The 18,469-nt window shown below is 45.0% G+C and overlaps 1 long non-coding RNA gene across 1 annotated transcript; it reads left to right on the top strand.

Moving 5' to 3' along the window:
• The first annotated feature begins 6,466 nt into the window (after positions 1-6,466).
• Positions 6,467-6,947, top strand: LOC115086179. The gene is made up of 3 exons (XR_003855130.1): positions 6,467-6,497; positions 6,666-6,726; positions 6,822-6,947. It is a non-coding gene; the product is annotated as an uncharacterized LOC115086179 (long non-coding RNA).
• The last annotated feature ends 11,522 nt before the right edge of the window (positions 6,948-18,469 follow it).

Genomic DNA, 18,469 nt, shown 5'->3' with positions numbered 1-18,469 from the left:
TGTTATCATATGTTCCCTTTTTATAATTAAATGCTACTGCAGTCGTTTTCCTGGGTATTCTCCTTCCAGTGATTATGCAAATATTATTGCATTAAGTTCCACCACCTTTAGCTCTTGAACCAAATCCTGTATTCCACTGAGAACCAGATCTAATACAGTTCCCCCCTCTTGTTGGTTTTATTACCAACTGCTGCATAAAGCAGCCATGGATGGCATCTAGGAATTTTCACCTCCCTTGCATATCCTGATGTGATATTTATTACCCAATCAATACTCTGATAATTGAAGTCTCCCATTATTATCGTGTTGCCCATTTTACTAACCAGTCTAATCTCTGTTAGCATTTTACAGTCTGTTTTCTCATCCTGACCAGATAGGCAGTAATATATCCACATCTGAGTCAGCTCATTAAAAATGCAGCAGTTAGAGGGCTTGCAGGTGTTGCAATCACTGCCGGTCCATAATCCCCTGTGCCTTTAAGGGGGCTAACTTGGGACACATTACTGCCCCTGGGCTAGGCTTGTAAAAGTTTAAAGTCATCAAAATCTGTTTACTTTTGGCAGGTCATTATTATTCACTCCCCTTGGCTCAGAACCAATGTCAGGAAATATTTCTTCAGGGAGAGGGTGGTGAATGCCTGGAATGCCCTTCCAGAAGAAGTGGTAAAGATGAAAACAGTGAAGGAATTCAAATGGGCATGGGGTAAAACACTGTGGATCCCTAAAGGCTAGAGGTTAAAAATAGTAAAGAGTGCATGGGGGTAACTGGGGGTAACTTGCTGGTGTGGCTGTTGCTACCCTTAACAAATAAGCCTTGATACTGTTAATGCAGCTCCATCATCGCTCTCTGCTTCAAAAGCAGTTGGAAAAGAGGAATTGGATTCAGACAGCAACCAATGAAAACCCCAACTTTTACGGTTTGGGGAACAAATAAATATGGGGGTAACTTGCTGATGCAGTGCTTACTACCCTTAGGGGTAGATTTTAAAAGGAGCGCGCACGGCGTACATGTGCGCGTGCTACCCGGCGCGTGCACATGTACGCCTGATTTTATAACTTGCACGCAGGCACGCAAGGGGGCACGCAAGGGGGTGCACAATTGTGCACCTTGCGTGCGCCGAGCCACACTGCCTTCCCCTATTCCCTCTCCCCTAACCTGACCTTCCCACCCCTTCCCCTAACCTTTCCTCCCCCTACCCCTACTCTAACCCCCCCCCCCAAAAAAAAGGTAACATTTTTATTTTACCTTTTGCGCCTGCCTTTGGACAGGCACAAGTTGCGCACGCCGGCAGCCTGCCAGCACGCGATCCTCCGACACAGCGGCAATGGCCACTCTGTCAGAGGCCTCTGGCCCCACCCCTGTCCCGCTCCTGGACCGACCCTTTTGTAAAACCCCAGGACTTACACACGTCCTGGGGCTTTACGCACATCGCAGGGCTTTTTTAAACTAGGCCCGGCGTGCATAGAACCAGTTACGTGCGTAACCCTTTTAAAATCCGGCCCTTAATCACTAAGCCTGATACTTTTGATGCAACTCCAACATTGCTCTCTGCTTCCACGACAACAGTTATGGGAAATTGGATTCAAGCATCCGAGGGTGCTTTTACAGTCTGGTAAACTGATACGCATGGGGGTAACCTGCACAGTGCAGCAGATACTAGCATAAGCTTGCTGAACAGACTGGGTGGATCATTTGGTCCTTTTCTGCCATCATTTTTATGTTTCTCTCAGCTTCTTAAAAAGTTCAGGAATGCCTGGGATTGGCAGAAGCCTATTTACAGCCTGAGGATAAGAGGGGGGATGGGGTTGGGGGGGGACACGACTGGCCAAGTACCCAACCATGTTAACCTTGCACCCCTCCCAAATTAATTTCTGGCTTCCCCTCTATTGTTTAATCTAAAGTTATGCAGAGAAGTGTTTCAGATTCTGCAGAGAAGAACCAGTAGAGGAAGTCAGACCTGTGTTCGGAAAGAAACGTATCTTGACACAGAAGCATGGCAGCAGAACATGGGCACAGTTCTACAAAACATCTAAACATCTAGGGGCTTAGACACTCAAACTTATACAAGAAAAGTTTCAGCATGCATGCTAAAATGGGTTTTAATGGGCAAAGCATGAAAAATGTTTGCATGCCTGCTAAAAAGCTGTCACTGCAAACATGCAAAAATAGTGTTCAAGCTGCATTGTGCAATACCCATGATAACTGACCCAATGTGAATGGGTTACTTAGCGTGGGGGATATCATCCTTTTGCCACTCTCCCTGACATCAAATCAAGGGTTGTGTTGCCCTGATCCACCTTTTCCCTCAACTTCTTTGAAGTAACGATCAAGAATCTACAGTGTCTGCCATACCCATCCCCCACACATACACATAATTAAAAGGAACTTGTTGGGCTCACCATCACATCCCCATGCCCAGAGACAAGTACAAAGACCTTGGTGGGCCCCTTTATTGTTCATCCGGGGTGGGGTTTTGTATGGCTGAGTGCTGGAGGAGACTCTGAGGGACAGCTCTTTCCCAATGTTTCTAATGTTAGCATGCAGGCTGTGCGGGCACTTTAAAATTTAACACTTACTCCAAGGTGGATGTTATATTTTAGGATTTAGCAGGTGCATGAAAATAGTGCACAGAGGACAGCATGCCATATTATCTCCCAAACGCTCACTAAAGAGCAATTTCATATGATGTGCCTTTATTTACATATGTGCATGCACTAATTTTTGATTGCATACTCGTTAATGTCATCTGGGACCAGTTTAACATGAACACTTTGACTAATGCAGTGATGACGAACTCCAGTCCTCGAGTGCCACAAACTGGCCAGGTTTTCAGGATATCCACAATGAATATGCATGAGAGATTTGCATGCCCTGCCTCCATTGTATGGAAATCTATCTCATGCATATTCATTGTAGATATCCTGAAAACCTGGCCTGTTTGTGGCACTCGAGGGCTGGAGTTCACCATCATCACTGGTCTAATGCATGGCATGCTAATTAGCATAGTGCCCAAGTAAATGGGTGCCCAAGTTGGACACTGCTGATGGAAATAGCAACATCCTATTGAAATTCCTCAAACACCCTGATCTACATACCCACTTTTTTCTGGCTCAGTTCTTTTCAGAGGTTATCTGTGAAGGTCATTGGCCACCTAAAACCAATGTCTAAGGTAATTGATCTCCTAAAACTAAGTAAATATCTGCAATGCTTGCCCCCCCCCCCCCCCCCCCCCATGCCATCCTGCAGCCGGCCTCACTCACTCCAGGATGCCACTTCGATGCTGATGCTGACTCCACTCCTGCCTCAGTTTACCTTAGGCAACCACTTCTTAAAGGCCCCGCTGTGGGAACTTTCCCTTGGTGATCTCTGATGTCAGCCCGGCCAAGATATTTAAACTGCAGAGGAGTAACTAGTCGATGCTTCAGCAATAGGTCCCCTGCTGTTCTTTCAGCCTACTTCTTTTCTTCTTTTTGCCTTTCCTGTTCCAGTCCTTGTCTAGCATATTTGTGTCTTGTCTGTTCCATCCCTTCTTTTACCTTGCCCCAATCCTTCAGCTTCTCCTCCCTGCCCTTGTCTCCTTGGTCTGTCTTCTAGTTATCTGAGCCCTGCCTGGATTCTGACTTTGTTTGATCTCCTCTTGCATATTCTATCTACCTGTTTGCCACCAGTGATGACCCCTGCTGTGCTCCGACTGCTATTTGCTGGACTATTGTCTGTCCTGCCGACCTATGAACCCAAGGACTCAACCAGCAGGGAAGAGGTTAGTAAAGGTGAAGCCTATATCAGTCCCAACTCAAGTGTGTTCACCTGCTATTGGAATGGGCCTAGCTGGTTCGTCTGCCAGGCTGGACCAATCATGTCACAGCCAAAGGTCCCACACTCCATGACAGTTTGCAGAGGCCATGAGTTTGGTGAACACTCCTTCTGTTCAAGCTATTTCTGGTCTGGCCCCACCTAGTCCAGCAACAGGAACAACTGAACCAAATAGCAGGCTTACTTCAGGGACTGGCCGTCCAAATAGATGCCTTACAGGTACAACTACTGGTACCTATTCCCCCTCTACCACCTCCGTCAACTCCAGTTTGTGCACCCATTCTTATATCATGTTTAGGTCTGCCACCCAGGGATAATGGAGACCCAAGGACCTGCCGAGGTTTTATTAACCAGTGCCTCATGCATTTCGAGCTACAAGTGGAGAATTTCCCCTCTGACCAGACTAAGGTAACCTTCATCCTGTCCCTGCTAGCCGGTCTGGCCTTAGCCTGGGTGGCATCCCTCAGGAAACAGAACGATTTCCTTATGACAAACCTTGAAGAGTTTCTGATGTAGTTTCATCGCACATTTGATGATCCTGATTGCTCCTCCTCCTTCATGACAACCACCCCCCTGAACCTATAAATTGGGGCCCTGCATGGAGAGCAGATCACGTTCTTCATGTTACCTAAACCCGTGAATCCAATTATACTGCGATTATCATAGTTAATTGAGTACAACCCCACGATTGACTGGAACACTCTTGAAATCTCCCATTGGGAGCCCAATTGCACTGAGAATGTCTTCTCATACTAGCTCCATTGCTCACAGCTCTAGCAGACATTCCAATACCACAAGGGCTCCCTCTGGCTTGTGCAGCTTATGCCAATGTTTTCAGTAAGCAATTACCACCCCATAGGTCATACGACTGTGCCATTGACATCTTACTCAGCAAGACTCCACCCAGAGGGCATGTCTACCCTTTGTCCATTTCAGAGACACAAGCCATGTCTAGTTATATCAATGAAAACTTGGAACATGGGCTCATTTGACCATCCTCATCACCAGCAGGGGCTGGGTTGTTCGAGGCCTCATTGGCATCACCAAAAGAAACTGCTACCCTCTGCTTCACATCTCAGTTATTTGATAGGCTCTAGGGTGCCAAGATCTTCATGAAGCTCGATCTTAGGGGTATCTACAACCTCATCTGGATATGTGAAGGGGATGAGTGGAAGATGGTATTCAGCACCCTTCCTAGATCCAATTCTCTAATCACCCAATCAAAAAATCAATCAGGTTTGTTTGACAGGTTGTCCTGTGGTAAAACCATGTTGTCTTCAATCATGTAACCCTTTAGATTGCAGATAATTCATTACCTCATTTCCTTAAGCTTCACCAAATATTTGTTTCTGTGTTCCTCTTATTGAGTTTCTTTGTACTTTTTGAATGGCGATCTTTTTGCCCTTATTTTCTCAGCCACCATGTAGACTTCCTTTTGCTCTTACTTTTATTTACTTTTTTGGTATGAAGGTTTGTTGCCTTTGTTATAGTTCCTTTTGATTTGGCCCACTGCTGTTCTACTTCACCCATTTCCTCCCAGCCTTCTTGGTACTACTGTTCTGCCTGCCTGTCAATCCCCCTTATGCAACATAGGGGCCTTACTGATACCACTCTGCCTGCCTACCAGTGGCGTAGCCAGAATTGATTTTTTGGGTGGGCACAAGGTTAACATAGGTGGGCACAAGGCATGCAGGTCTACTAGTTGTTTTCTTACTGATAAATAATGCCATATACTGCACCCTAGAATGGCTTTCTAAGTAGTTTGCAACAGCCATTATGTGTCATGTATGAAACTTTAAAATAATTTACTTCAATTATTTCAAGTATAGAAAACAATCAAATCCAATCATATAATAAAACAAAAATTAATGTATTCTTTCATGAACCATCTTTGCAGAAACCCAGAAATCTTCATAAATACAATAAAATATAATTAATCATCAGAACAGGTGCAGCGCAGAGCTAGGGCAATTCACATTACAAGTAACATGAAAAAAAAAATTCAAATTCTGGTGTAATCTCAGCAAAAAATAACCCTCCACTGCTATTTTGTGAAGTAACAAACTCTTGCAAAGAAAGAGGCATCTGGAACCTTGCCAAACAATCACAGCACTGACTCTCAGGATTCAAACAGCAACCTTATGAAAAAGCAGCAATGCAAATACTACACCAGGCCCTAGAACATTAATACATCACCTACAGGAATAACAGAACAGGCTGGACTACTACTACAGAGAAACTATATGCTAGAAATACTCATTTCTGTCACAAACAGGCAAAACTGAGACCGACCCTTACCTAATATAGAAATAAGAGACTATAAATTAGAAACAGAAACATGTAGATAAAGCCAAAATAGAAAGCCTGAGAAACTAAAATGTCTGAACAGTGGAATACTTAAGAAAGAGCAAAATACAAAAATATAAGAATGCACATTCCCAAAGATGACATATTTAAATTGCTAAATTTATAAACCCAAACAATATAACATGAAAAAATTATGAATTCAAAAAGAGACCTGTTATATGGATGTCAATAATCTGAGTGTACCTTCATACGATGCTGTAAAAAAAATACGGCTATCGTGACTGTGAAGCCTATGTGTAGGCTTTAAAAATCATTAGGTACCCCAGTGTTGGAATGCAAACTCTGCCAGAGTCGTGGGAGCAGCCGCTTGTTTTTCAGTAAGTACTTTAAATTTTACTCCGAGATTTGAGCACAACTTTTACCACTTCAAGTTTTAAAAAAACAGCAGCCTTTTCTGCCCGTTTGCAGGTTTTAACAAGCAGGCTAACAATTACAGCAGTTAAGACAGAGTAAACAGTTCTCTGGTTATTTCATTTCCTCCACAGCGGAGCTTCACAGACCGCTAAACAAACTTAACAAGTTGAACATTGCTGGCACAGTAATCAAGTATGTATCTCTCTACATTTCAGCCTAAGTTAATTGTTTTTTCAATAACTAAAAGATGTCTCTCTTTTTTGCACACTTTACCTGTGTTCCACCAGATTCACTGTCACAACATCTAATGTTTCACTGGAATACCGGTCTCTCTTGCGCATATCCAGCCCTTGAAGAAGGAGCCAGCCTCCGAAACATCAGGATGTCGGCTGAGGCAAGACCGACTACAATTTTGAGATAAGTGAATATTGCAACAGTATCCACGTGATCATTTCAGCAACAATTGCACAGTGGACAGTGAGCACTACAAAAGTTTGCATTCCAACACTGGGGTACCTAATGATTTTTAAAGCCTACACATAGGCTTCACAGTCACGATAGCCGTATTTTTTTTACAGCATCGTATGAAGGTACACTCATATTTAAATTGCTAACATCTCCCTCTCTCTCTCTCTCTATATATATATATTTTTTTTTTTTTTTTACCTTTGTTGTCTGATCTTTGTATTTTTCTAATCAGTTGGTCCTGGTCTCTCTTTCCCATTTTTTCCCTTGTCGCTCATTTCCTAATTCCTCTTCAGTGTCTTTTCTACTACTGTCTTCTTCCCTTCCATACACACACACACATGTATACATAAATGCTTTCTCTCACAGACTCCCTCACACACTCAGGCTCTCACTCTCATATGCTCTCCCCTCCCCCCCCCCCAGCTCACATTCTCTGCAGACACACATACAAGCTCTCACTTTCTCACCCCTCCCCAGGCTTATATTCTTATGCACACACAGACGCACATCCAGGCCCCCATTCTCATCCACACACACAAACCCATTCTCCCATTCTCACCCACACATACACACATTTAAGGTCCTATTCTCACCCACACATACACACTTTCAAGCACCCATTCTTACCCACATATTCAAGCTTCCATTCTCACCCACACACACAAACCCAGGCTCCCATTCTCACCCATATATACACACATTCAAGCTTCCATCCTCACCCATATACACACATTCAAGCTTCCAACCTCACCCACATATTCAAGCTTCCATCCTCACCCACATATTCAAGCTTCCATTATCACCCACACACATTCAAGACTCCATTCTCACTCCCATACACACCCAGGGTCCGATTTTCACCCACACACACACAACAAGGCTCCCATTCTCATCCTCACATACACATTCAAGCCTGTGCACAGTTTCCGCTTCCTCCCCCCAGAGCAGGAAGATCAGCTGGCCTCTCCTGCTGCCACTGGCCTCCTGCTATCTTCGGGCCGTATGGCCGACCGATCTTCCTGTTTGGGGTGGGGGGGGGGGAGGAGAGCGGAAGCGCCGTGCACAGTTTCCGCTTCCTCCCCCCAGAGCAGGAAGATCAGCTGACATCTCCTGCTATCTTCGGGCCGTATGGCCGACCGATCTTCCTGCTGGGGGGGGGGGAGCGGAAGCTGTGCGCGGCGCTTCCGCTCTTCTCCCCCCCCCCAAACAGGAAGATCGGTCGGCCATACGGCCCGAAGATAGCAGGAGAGGTCAGCTGATCTTCCTGCTTTGGGGGGAGGAAGTGGAAGCTTCCGCTCCCCCCTCCCCCCGCAAACAGGAAGATCGGTCGGCCATATGGTTGTAGGACCGCTTCCCCACGTGTGCCGTGATGGTGCGCCAAGCATGGGTTCTCCTCTTCACTGTCGCGGGGATGGGATCCCGCGACAGCCTTGCAATTCTGGTGTCAGTTGGGTGGGCCTGGGTCTAAATTGGGTGGGCAGCTGCCCACCCAGGCCCACCCGTGGCTACGCCACTGCTGCCTACCATGCAATTTCTACCACCACAAGAGTGTTGCTGTTACTGTTTTGTTTGCCAATCCCCTTACACACCATATATGTCTTGGTGCTACTGTTCTGCCTGCCTGACAATCCTGTTACGATGCTGCTTGGTGCTTGCAGACCCCATCCTGTGAGCAGCCTCTCACCTGGCCCTATGCCGCTGGTTTCTTGCTCCTGATGTGGCCCGACGCCGCCCCAGACCACTGCCACTTGCTGCCGCTCCCACGCTGCCCAACGCTGCTGGGCATGGCAGCAGGGGCTGCCGCAGTCTTCATCCTTTGCAGCATGGAGCCACTGCCAGGGCGCTCCTCTTCGCAGCCCTGATGCTGCCACTGCTGTACTTCTCTTCTTCACGGCAGGAATGCCGCCAATGCTGCTACCCTGCTCCTGCCTGTCCTGGGCCCTGCATAGGCACGCGCGCATGCCTATTCTCAATATTTAAAGGGCCAGTGGCGGGGAAAGCTCCAAGGCCCCAACGGATGATGTCCTCACCCTGTTCCTTCAACAGCCCTATAAAAGGGCTCTGCTTCCACTCATCGGAGCCTTTGCATCGGATCTTCATGGTTGTCCATGGTTCTTCTGTCCAACAAGGTCTTCCGTTGTCTGTTCCTGTCCAGATGGTTCTGTGTTCTTCATTAGATGTTCCTGGTCTCCGTGGCTGTTTCTGTTCTTTGTCAGAGCTCCTTCTTCACCTGTCTCATGTCCTGATGCTCCATGTTTCCAGCGTTCCATGTTCCTGCTGTTCCAATCCTGGTCCTGATGTTTCCATCTCAGGCTCTTTGTCCTGCTTCCAGGTTTCCTTCTCATCCACCTTTTCTGGCGTGCCACCGTCGTGGCAAAAGGCCCATTTTCATGTCTGCAGCGCAAGTCTCCGGAAGGCCCTTGCTTTTAATGCTGAGGTCTGTTCCTGAGTCTTGAATCCTGGAATCCTTTTCCTGGTCTTCTGAGTTCCTTGTTCTTGCTTCTGTCCATGCCCTAGACTCAAGCCAGAGCCTTCTTCACTTAAGTGTGGTCCGTGACCAGACACAGGCGGCTGTGTAGGGTATGCTTTGGTGCAGGCCTCTCCTGAATATTCGTCATGTTTCCAGCTTCAAGTCTTCATCTTCTTGTCTGATGTCTGCTTTGCTTCCGGTGTGGTCTGCAACCAGCTAGGGGCAGCTGTGTAGGGTGCGCTGTGGTGCAGTACCTTTTACTAGTGCCTGAATCCTGAATCTTTGTCTGAGTCTTCCAAGTGCCTCAAGTCCTCGTCTAAGTCTTCCAAGTTCCTCAGTTCCATGTCTCATCATGTTCCTGCCCTCAGCCTCTGTCTGGCCTCACACACCCATCATTCCCAAGCGGCGGGTCCGGAAGGGCTACTAAGTGGCCGGAGGACTACTCATTGCATTGCTGGGTCTCACCTGTGTGTTCAGGTCCAGTGGAGCTCTGAGCCTGCCTTGTTCCAGCTCCAGCCTGTGCATGGACACTCTCATCTCCCATGGTGTGTGTCTTGGGGCTCCTCCCTGAGCTGTGCCGTGGTACAAGGGCTCACAACCCTCTAGAGCAAGCGACCACACCTCCGCAGTTGCAACACAATCCCTTTAGACCACCATAGAGGTCTTGGTGCTACTGCTGTGCCCCTGTGTATACTTCATATACCACTACAAGAGTCCTACTGTTACCACTCTGCCTGCCATGCCCTTTATACTACCATTGGGGTAGTATAATAAAAAATGCAAGTTTCTCTTCCATATGCCATCCATTTTATGTTGTTTTGTTCTACCTGTCTACAATCTCTGCCTAGTTCTCTCACCCTGTTTATTTGTTGGTAATACTTGGGGGGGGGGGGGGGGGTTCCCCAGAAAAAAAAGGTTAAAAGACAAAAAATGCAAGGTTTTCTTTCCTTCCACCTGTTTTATGGTTCTTTGTTTTGTTCTACCCTTCTACAATCCCAGCCTCATTTTTCCACTCTGTTTCTTAATTATACTGGAATGATTTATCCACAAAAATCCTCAGTCAGAAGGAAGAAATATAGGCACAACAGAAAACATGACTAGAGGCGATTTCCATTTTCTGAATGTGGTAAACGTTTCAGTTGAAAGTGAGAATTAAAGAAATACTATGTTCAGCTATAGAACATGGTAAAAAAAAATTTAATATAGCAAACCTGACAATTTACCAGGAAAATCACACTGATGAGAAACTATTTACATGTTCTTATTGTGACTAGAGTTTTATTTTGAAAGCAAATTTCACAAGAAAACCATAATTTTACACAATAGTGAGATGAAGCTCAAGAAGGGAATGAAATAAAAGCTCATGCCACTAAAAATTATACTGATGACATTTTTCTTTTGTACTTAATCTGACAAACGGCAAGTACTTCCACAGGAAGACAGACATCTCCGTTGTCACTCTGCTTGCTGCTATATCCCTTATTCTTCACCCAGCATTGCTGTTATACCCAGTATTTTGCACCTTGATTGTCCTGCTGTCAATCTACCTTGCTATCATATGCTAGACTTTGCATCTTGAGATTTTCTTGCCATTCTGGGGGGCTGCTTTGCTTGGTGTGTTAATGCCACTCTTTGTGCTTTGTCCCTTTATCAGTATCTTAGTGGTTTTCCTGCCACCTTTTCTGCTTTGTTCCCCTTTCATTGTGTTATAAGATGTTGAGGCCACTCTTGGTGCTACTTTGCCTTTTGTGTAACCTTCAAGGTTTCATTCCATTGTTATTGGTGCAGACCTTTGAAACCTTGAGATGTTCTTCCCACTCTTGCTGCTTCTTTGTTCCTCTGACAATGTCTTTGAGAACCATTACCACTGGTATTTCCTTGCCCCATTTAGGCTATTCTTGTTATTTTAGGTGCCACTTTGCACAGTCTAGGCACTTTGAATTTTCTTTCCCCTTTCTGATGATGTCTGCTGCCCACACATTTCATGAGAATTGATGAAAGAAACTGAATTCTGGTCGCCGCATCTCAAAAAAGATATAATTGTGATGGAGAAGGTACAGAGAAGGGCTATCAAAATGATAAGGGGAATGGAACAGCTCCCCTATGAGGAAAGACTAAAGAGGTTAGGACTTTTCAGCTTGGAGAAGAGACAGCTGAGGGGGGATATGATAGAGGTGTTTAAAATCATGAGAGTTCTAGAACGGGTAGATGTGAATCGGGTATTTACTCTTTCGGATAATAGAAAGACTAGGGGACACTCCATGAAGTTAGCATGTAGCACATTTAAAACTAATCGGAGAAAGTTCTTTTTTACTCAACGCACAATTAAACTCTGGAATTTGTTGCCAGAGGATGTGGTTAGTGCAGTTAGTATAGCTGTGTTTAAAAAAGGATTGGATAAGTTCTTGGAGGAGAAGTCCATTACCTGCTATTAATTAAGTTGACTTAGAAAATAGCCACTGCTATTACTAGCAACGGTATCATGGAATAGACTTAGTTTTTGGGTACTTGCCAGGTTCTTATGGCCTGGATTGGCCACTGTTGGAAACAGGATGCTGGGCTTGATGGACCCTTGGTCTGACCCAGTATGGCATGTTCTTATGTTCTTATGAATTCTGGAGCCCATAATAAGCTCAGTGCTTTGCCCATTAACTTTAATGGTTAGCAAATGAATACAACAAATATATATATTTTTCTCATTTTGAAACTAAAGAAATGGATTGAGATGCTCATGAAATGAAGGAATGAACCCAAACATTTTTTTCCTTCTGCACAAACCTAATGACCACTGTCAGAGATGCTGGGCTCAATGGACCTTGGTCTGATAGCATGGCATTTACTATTTTCTCATGGGATTAGCAATGATCCCTTTTGCTGCACACTAGCACTGCTCAAGCTCAGAACAGAAACTCTAATGGGAATGGTTATAGGCATCCATGTTTGCTAAAAGATTTTTACTTGAATCATATATAAGGTAAATTTGTGGGGACTCATTTATGGAGGGGAGAAGAATAAATTTGGAGGTTAAAAAATATTTTCTTCTCTTTATTTAACTATCAATATTAGATTCATATTAAAGGCTACTGTTGAGGGAAGGGTAAAAATGAAATTTAGAGAAGCAAGCTCTATTAGAGTGGGTTGATTAAAAAATTGTTTAAAATATCAAACTCAATTATCAAAGAAAAGAGCTCTCCTTTTATTTATTTTTTTCAAGCTTACTAAAAGAGGAGGAGGAAACAGCAAAATAACCATCTTTCCATGAAGGTGGTGGCCGTTAGGGATGTGCAGACCAAAAGTTTAAGTTCATAAATCCATAAGTCGAAAGGGGGGGTCATTTGCGGTCAATATGGACATATGGAGAATTCCATAAGTTGAGTCTATATCCATATGTGCAAATAAAAATTTAAACCCCTCACCCGCCTTAATCCCCCCCCCCCCAAGACTTACCAAAACTCCCTGGTGGTCCAGCGGGGTCAGGACGCCATTTCTGAACTCCTTTGCAAGGAGCACGTGAGGTCGGCATCACGTCGGAGTGACGCGGCGTCACATGATTCCCCTCGAGTCCCCTCCGGGACCCTCGTTGGGCCCAAAAGGCACTTTTGGCCAGCTTGGGGGGGTCAGGAGGCCCCCCCAAGCTGGCCAAAAGTTCCTTTTGGGCCCAACGAGGGGTCCGGGAGTGAACCCGAGGGGAATCACGTGACGTCGGCGCCACGTCGGAGTGATGCGGCGTCACGTGATTCCCCGCGGGTCCGCTCCCGGACCCCTCGTTGGGCCCAAAAGGCACTTTTGGCCAGCTTGGGGGGGTCAGGAGGCCCCCCCAAGCTGGCCAAAAGTGCCGTTTGGGTCCAACGAGGGGTCTGGGAGCGGAACCGCGATGGACCACGTGACGTCGGCGTCACGTCGGAGTGACGCGGACGTCACGTGATTCCCCGCGCGTCCGCTCCCGGACCCTCACGGAACTTTTGGCCAGCTTGGGGAGTTTTGGTAAGTCTTGGGGGGGGGGGGGGATTAAGGAGGGTGAGGGGTTTAAATTTTTATTTAGATCAACAATCGCGATTTCCAACGTATTCAACATAGCTATGTTGAATACGTTGGAAATCCGATCGTTTACGCCTCATCACTTTTTTAAGTTAAAAAAAAAAAAAGTTGCGTTTTACATTTAAGTTCAAAACGAATGCACACCCCTAGTGGCCGTCCCACCCTGCACAGGACAGACATCCTGATGCCATTTGCACCAGGTTCTCGCTATATATTTCAGTACCTTGAACAAATAAATCTGCAGCAAATCTAATAGGTGTATGCGATTAGAATAGGGGTTTTGAGCCAGCTGGCATGTGAACAGCTTGAGACAAAGAGGCAGGAAACATGTTAATATGGAGCATGACATCAACAGGCTTATACAGTTTTCATAAAACACTGTTTTGGCTTAGCTTTATTGAAGTTTTTCTTTATGAAATCCAACTGTAAGGCTGTGATGTGTGAGGTTTATAGAGGCCTTTGTTTTTCTGTTAAGTGGAATTTGCAACACCTCCTGCCTTGCATTTGTGTATTTTTTTTCTTTTTTTGGAGAATGAAAAATGGAATGTTTCCGCTTTGATCTCAAATATAAAATTCAGAGATGAAAGCAGCCATTCAAGTGGGGGTGGGGAACACTAGACACTAGGAATTTTATCATCTTTGGAAGGGAAATAGGGATGGGCTGGCGGGTGGGGAGAGGCTATCTTGCATCAATGGGACTTTTTACCCTTGAAAGGGGGGGGGGGGGGAGAAGGAAAAGGGACATCACTGCATATATGGCATTTCTTTATTTTTCATTTTTGGGGGCCAATGCTGCCTTGGTAGGTAGCAGGGGGTGAGGCGGATGAGTGTTGACATCAACCCCTGGGGTGATTTTTTTGTGTGTATCAGACACCTTGGCCCTTTAAATTTCCCACAGGAGTATTGGGGTCCCATGTTAGTGGCCCAATGCACCCTCTGGTAAATAACTATATCTCCCTCAAACACAATAGAGTAACAGGGCTGACTTTTTTCAGTCAGCTGCGTTATTTTATCAGCATCGGATTGCCTGTGCATAATCTGCTTTGCATGCACTAAATGATTTTATGCATGCAAATTTATGCAAAGCAGCTTATATCCATAGTTGGAGGAAATCTTTTGTTATATCACTCGATAATGCTGCGATATGGCAATATTGTACTATAAACAGCAGTTAATGTTTGTTACATGCTGTTTTACTCACGATATTGCCATATCGTGGCTTAGTAAAACTAGGCCATAGATATATAGATATGTAGATAGGAGGATTTGTGTAAATGTGAAAACTGAAAGTAGTAAAATGACCTTAGGGATTTTATTTTGTCCTGGCTCTGTCATTGGCCCAGACATTAGTCCTCTGAGACAGCCTCCAAGAGCACATAGCAACCTGATTGAACCATTTCATTACTGGCAAAAGGATAAAACTGGTTAGTGCAAGAAATAAGTACTAGGAGAATAAAAAGTATAAATACATAGAAATAATATCCTGTTCGACATTTTATGACCCAGCTACAATTTTGGAGGCCTCTGAATACCCAGCCTCACAAACTGACTGCAATTATTCCACAGACCGGGGTATGCATTCCAGTGACAATGCACATGGCCCAAATCCTAATTTTCTAGCTCTGTTGCCTGTATCCAAAATGACTATGAATGGAGTTCTACATGTTTCATGTGTTTAAACTGCTTTAGTAGTGTCTTTCTTTCAGAACATTCAGACACTATGTGGTTAATCTGAGACTGCTGATGTAATGCAGAAGGAAAAGAAAGATCCATCCTCCAGGAACTACAGACATGAGTTCTATCCAATCAGAATATGTCTGACATTCCAAGAGTAAGAGGACAGGATTTCCTTGATGGAGTGGCTCTCACAAGAAGTTTTGCAAGCAGTGTCTTCTGGGTGTATTCTCGGTGAGGAAGAATTTGTGCTGGTGGGACAGAAGACCGTAGCTATGCTCCAGAACTGGTCACTGTGCTAGACGCAGACAGGCCGATACAATACAGTGCACTCAGCTGAACACACTGTTTAACCTGCAGTTGGATGCGCGCAAGTCCACATCCCCTTATACCATAAGGGATTTAGCAAGTCCAGCCCCCCCCCCCACCAAACTAATAGCACTTATCCCATGCAAATTCATGTTGAGGAAGCTATTAGCTATTCACCTGATACAAAAAAAATAAATGTGCGCATGATTCGCACATTTTAACACTCAGAAATTAATGCCAGTCCAGAGCAGGCGTTAATTTCTGAGCAGCCCAAAAAAGTGTACAGAAAAGCAGAAAATACTAGGGGTGTGCATTCGTATTGACCGCATATGTAAAACGCTACGCATATTTTTTTTTTAACTTAAAAAAGTGATGTGACATAAACGATCGGATTTCCCACATATCCAACATAGCTATGTTGGATATGTTGGAAATCGCGATTGTTGAGCCAAAATAAAAATTTAAACCCCCTCACCCTCCTTAATCCCCCCCCCCAGACTTACCACAACTCCCTGGTGATCGAGCGAGGAGTGAGGACGCCATTTCTGCAATCCTTGGCGAGAAGCATGTGACGTCGGCGCCACGTCGAGTGACGCGGCGTCACGTGATTCCCGGCGTTGTCGCGCCGGAAGGCTCGTTCGGCCCCCCCCCAAGCTGGCCAAAAGTTCTTTTTGGGCCGAACGAGCCTTCCGGCGCGAACTCGCCGGGAATCACGTGACGCCGCGTCACTCGACGTGGCGCCGACGTCACATGCTTCTCGCCAAGGATTGCAGAAATGGCGTCCTCACTCCTCGCTCGATCACCAGGGAGTTGTGGTAAGTCTGGGGGGGGGGTTAAGGAGGGTGAGGGGGTTTAAATTTTTTTTTTTGCACATATGGACATATACCCAACTCATTTAATTTTTTTTATGTCCATATTGACTGCAAATGGGACCCCCTTTGGACATATTGACATATGGACATAAACTTTTGCTCTGCACATCCCTAGAAAATACTGCTTTTCTGTACATCCTCCGACTTAAAAAAAAAAAAGTCTTCCAGCGGTCAGGTTAGGGAAAGGGAAGCTCAATGAACGAGCATCCATTTTCCTAACCCGCTGACAGCCACCTCTCCTGGGCATCCGCTGCTAAGGAGGCGCTAGGGGCGCGCAATTGTCCCCAGCACCCTGCTCTCCAGGTGATGTATTGTCCTCTCGCACTGAGGACAAATCTCCCAGGGCTACTGCCCAGGAGGGAAGGGTTAGGCTGGCCATCAAAGTTGGTGAATCGATTATTAGACATGTAGATAGCAGGGTGGCTGGTGGACATGAGGACGTGAGGACCGCCTGGTAACTTGCCTGCCTGGTGCGAAGGTGGCAGACCTCACTCGTCACCTAGATAGGATTATAGACAGTGCTGGGGAGGAGCCGGCTGTCGTGGTACATGTGGGCACCAACGACATAGGAAAATGTGGGAGAGAGGTTCTGGAAGCCAAATTTAGGATTTTAGGTAGGAAGCTGAAATCCAGAACCTCCAGAGTGGCATTCTCTGAAATGCTTCCTGTTCCACGTGCAGGTCCCCAAAGGCAGGCAGAGCTCCAGAGTTTCAATGCATGGATGAGACGATGGTGCAGGGAAGAGGGATTCAGCTTTGTAAGGAACTGGGGAAACTTTTGGGGAAAGGGGAGACTTTTCCGAAAGGATGGGCTCCACCTTAACCAGAGTGGAACCAAGCTGCTGGCACTAACTTTTAAAAAGGAGATAGAGCAGCTTTTAAACTAGAACAAGGGGGAAAGCCGACAGTCACTCAGCAGTGCATGGTTCGGAGAAATGTATCCTTGAAGGATACTAATGAAATAGGAGAATTAGGGTATCCCAACAGAGAGGTTCCATTAAAAGCAAACATAGTTCATATGCCTATATGTAAAAAATCACCAAAGCTAATGATTTCTGAATTATCCCAAACAACTGAAAAGCAGGTTGTTAAAACAAGCAAAAACCACACTTTGAAATGTCTGTATGCCAATGCCAGAAGTCTAAGAAGTAAGATGGGAGAGTTAGAGTGTATAGCAGCAAATGATGAGATTGACATAATTGTCATCACAGAGACTTGGTGGAAGGAGGATAACCAATGGGACAGTGCTATATCAGGGTACAAATTATATTGCAATGATAGGGAAGATCAACCTGGTGGGGGTATGGCACTTTATGTCCGGGAGGGTATAGAGTCCAACAGAATAAAGATCATACAAGAGAGAAAATGCTCAGTAGAATCTATATGGGTAGAAATCCCATGTGTGTTGGGTAAGAGTATAGTGATAGGAGTATACTACCATCCACCTGGACAAAATGGTCAGACAGATTTATTTATTTATTTAAAAAGTTTTATATACCGTCGTTTAGTGATATACCATCACAACGGTTTACAAATAGGCACATTAATAAGTTCAGAATGGATTTAATTTTAACCACAGGGTGCCGCAGTTGTTTGGATACATGATTCAATATTATAAGCTATATGTAAAGTGTATTAAAATTCCCTTTATGGGCTAACCGTAGATGCGGTATACTGTAATTCTTTAACTTAATACTTAGGTGTGATAAAATAAAAATAAAACTCACATATGTTCTCAGGTGACTTTTGCTTGTGCATATACGTCCTTTTCTTGTTTCTTAGTATTACCTATTTCCCATTCTCACTTTGAAAGGCCTTTTTGAAAAGCCATGTTTTTAAGCTTTTTTTGAAGAGTTTTTGCTCCTTCGTTAGTCTTATTTCGGGTGGCATTGAGTTCCATAATATAGGGCCGGCTAATGACAGTGCTCTCTCCCTTACTTGTGTCAGTTTAGCTGTCTTTACGGAGGGTATGGTTAGTAAGGCTTTATTTGCTGACCTGAGATTTCTTTGGGGAACATGTAGTCTTAATGCAGTGTTTAACCAATCAGTATTTTCTTCATTAATTATCTTGTGGATTGTGCAAAGTGTTTTAAATTGTACTCTTT

This window comes from Rhinatrema bivittatum, chromosome 2 (assembly GCF_901001135.1).
Source record: "Rhinatrema bivittatum chromosome 2, aRhiBiv1.1, whole genome shotgun sequence".
NCBI lineage: Eukaryota > Metazoa > Chordata > Amphibia > Gymnophiona > Rhinatrematidae > Rhinatrema > Rhinatrema bivittatum.
The sequence above is the reverse complement of the archived record's forward strand: the minus strand, read 5'-3'. Positions and strand labels throughout refer to the sequence as shown.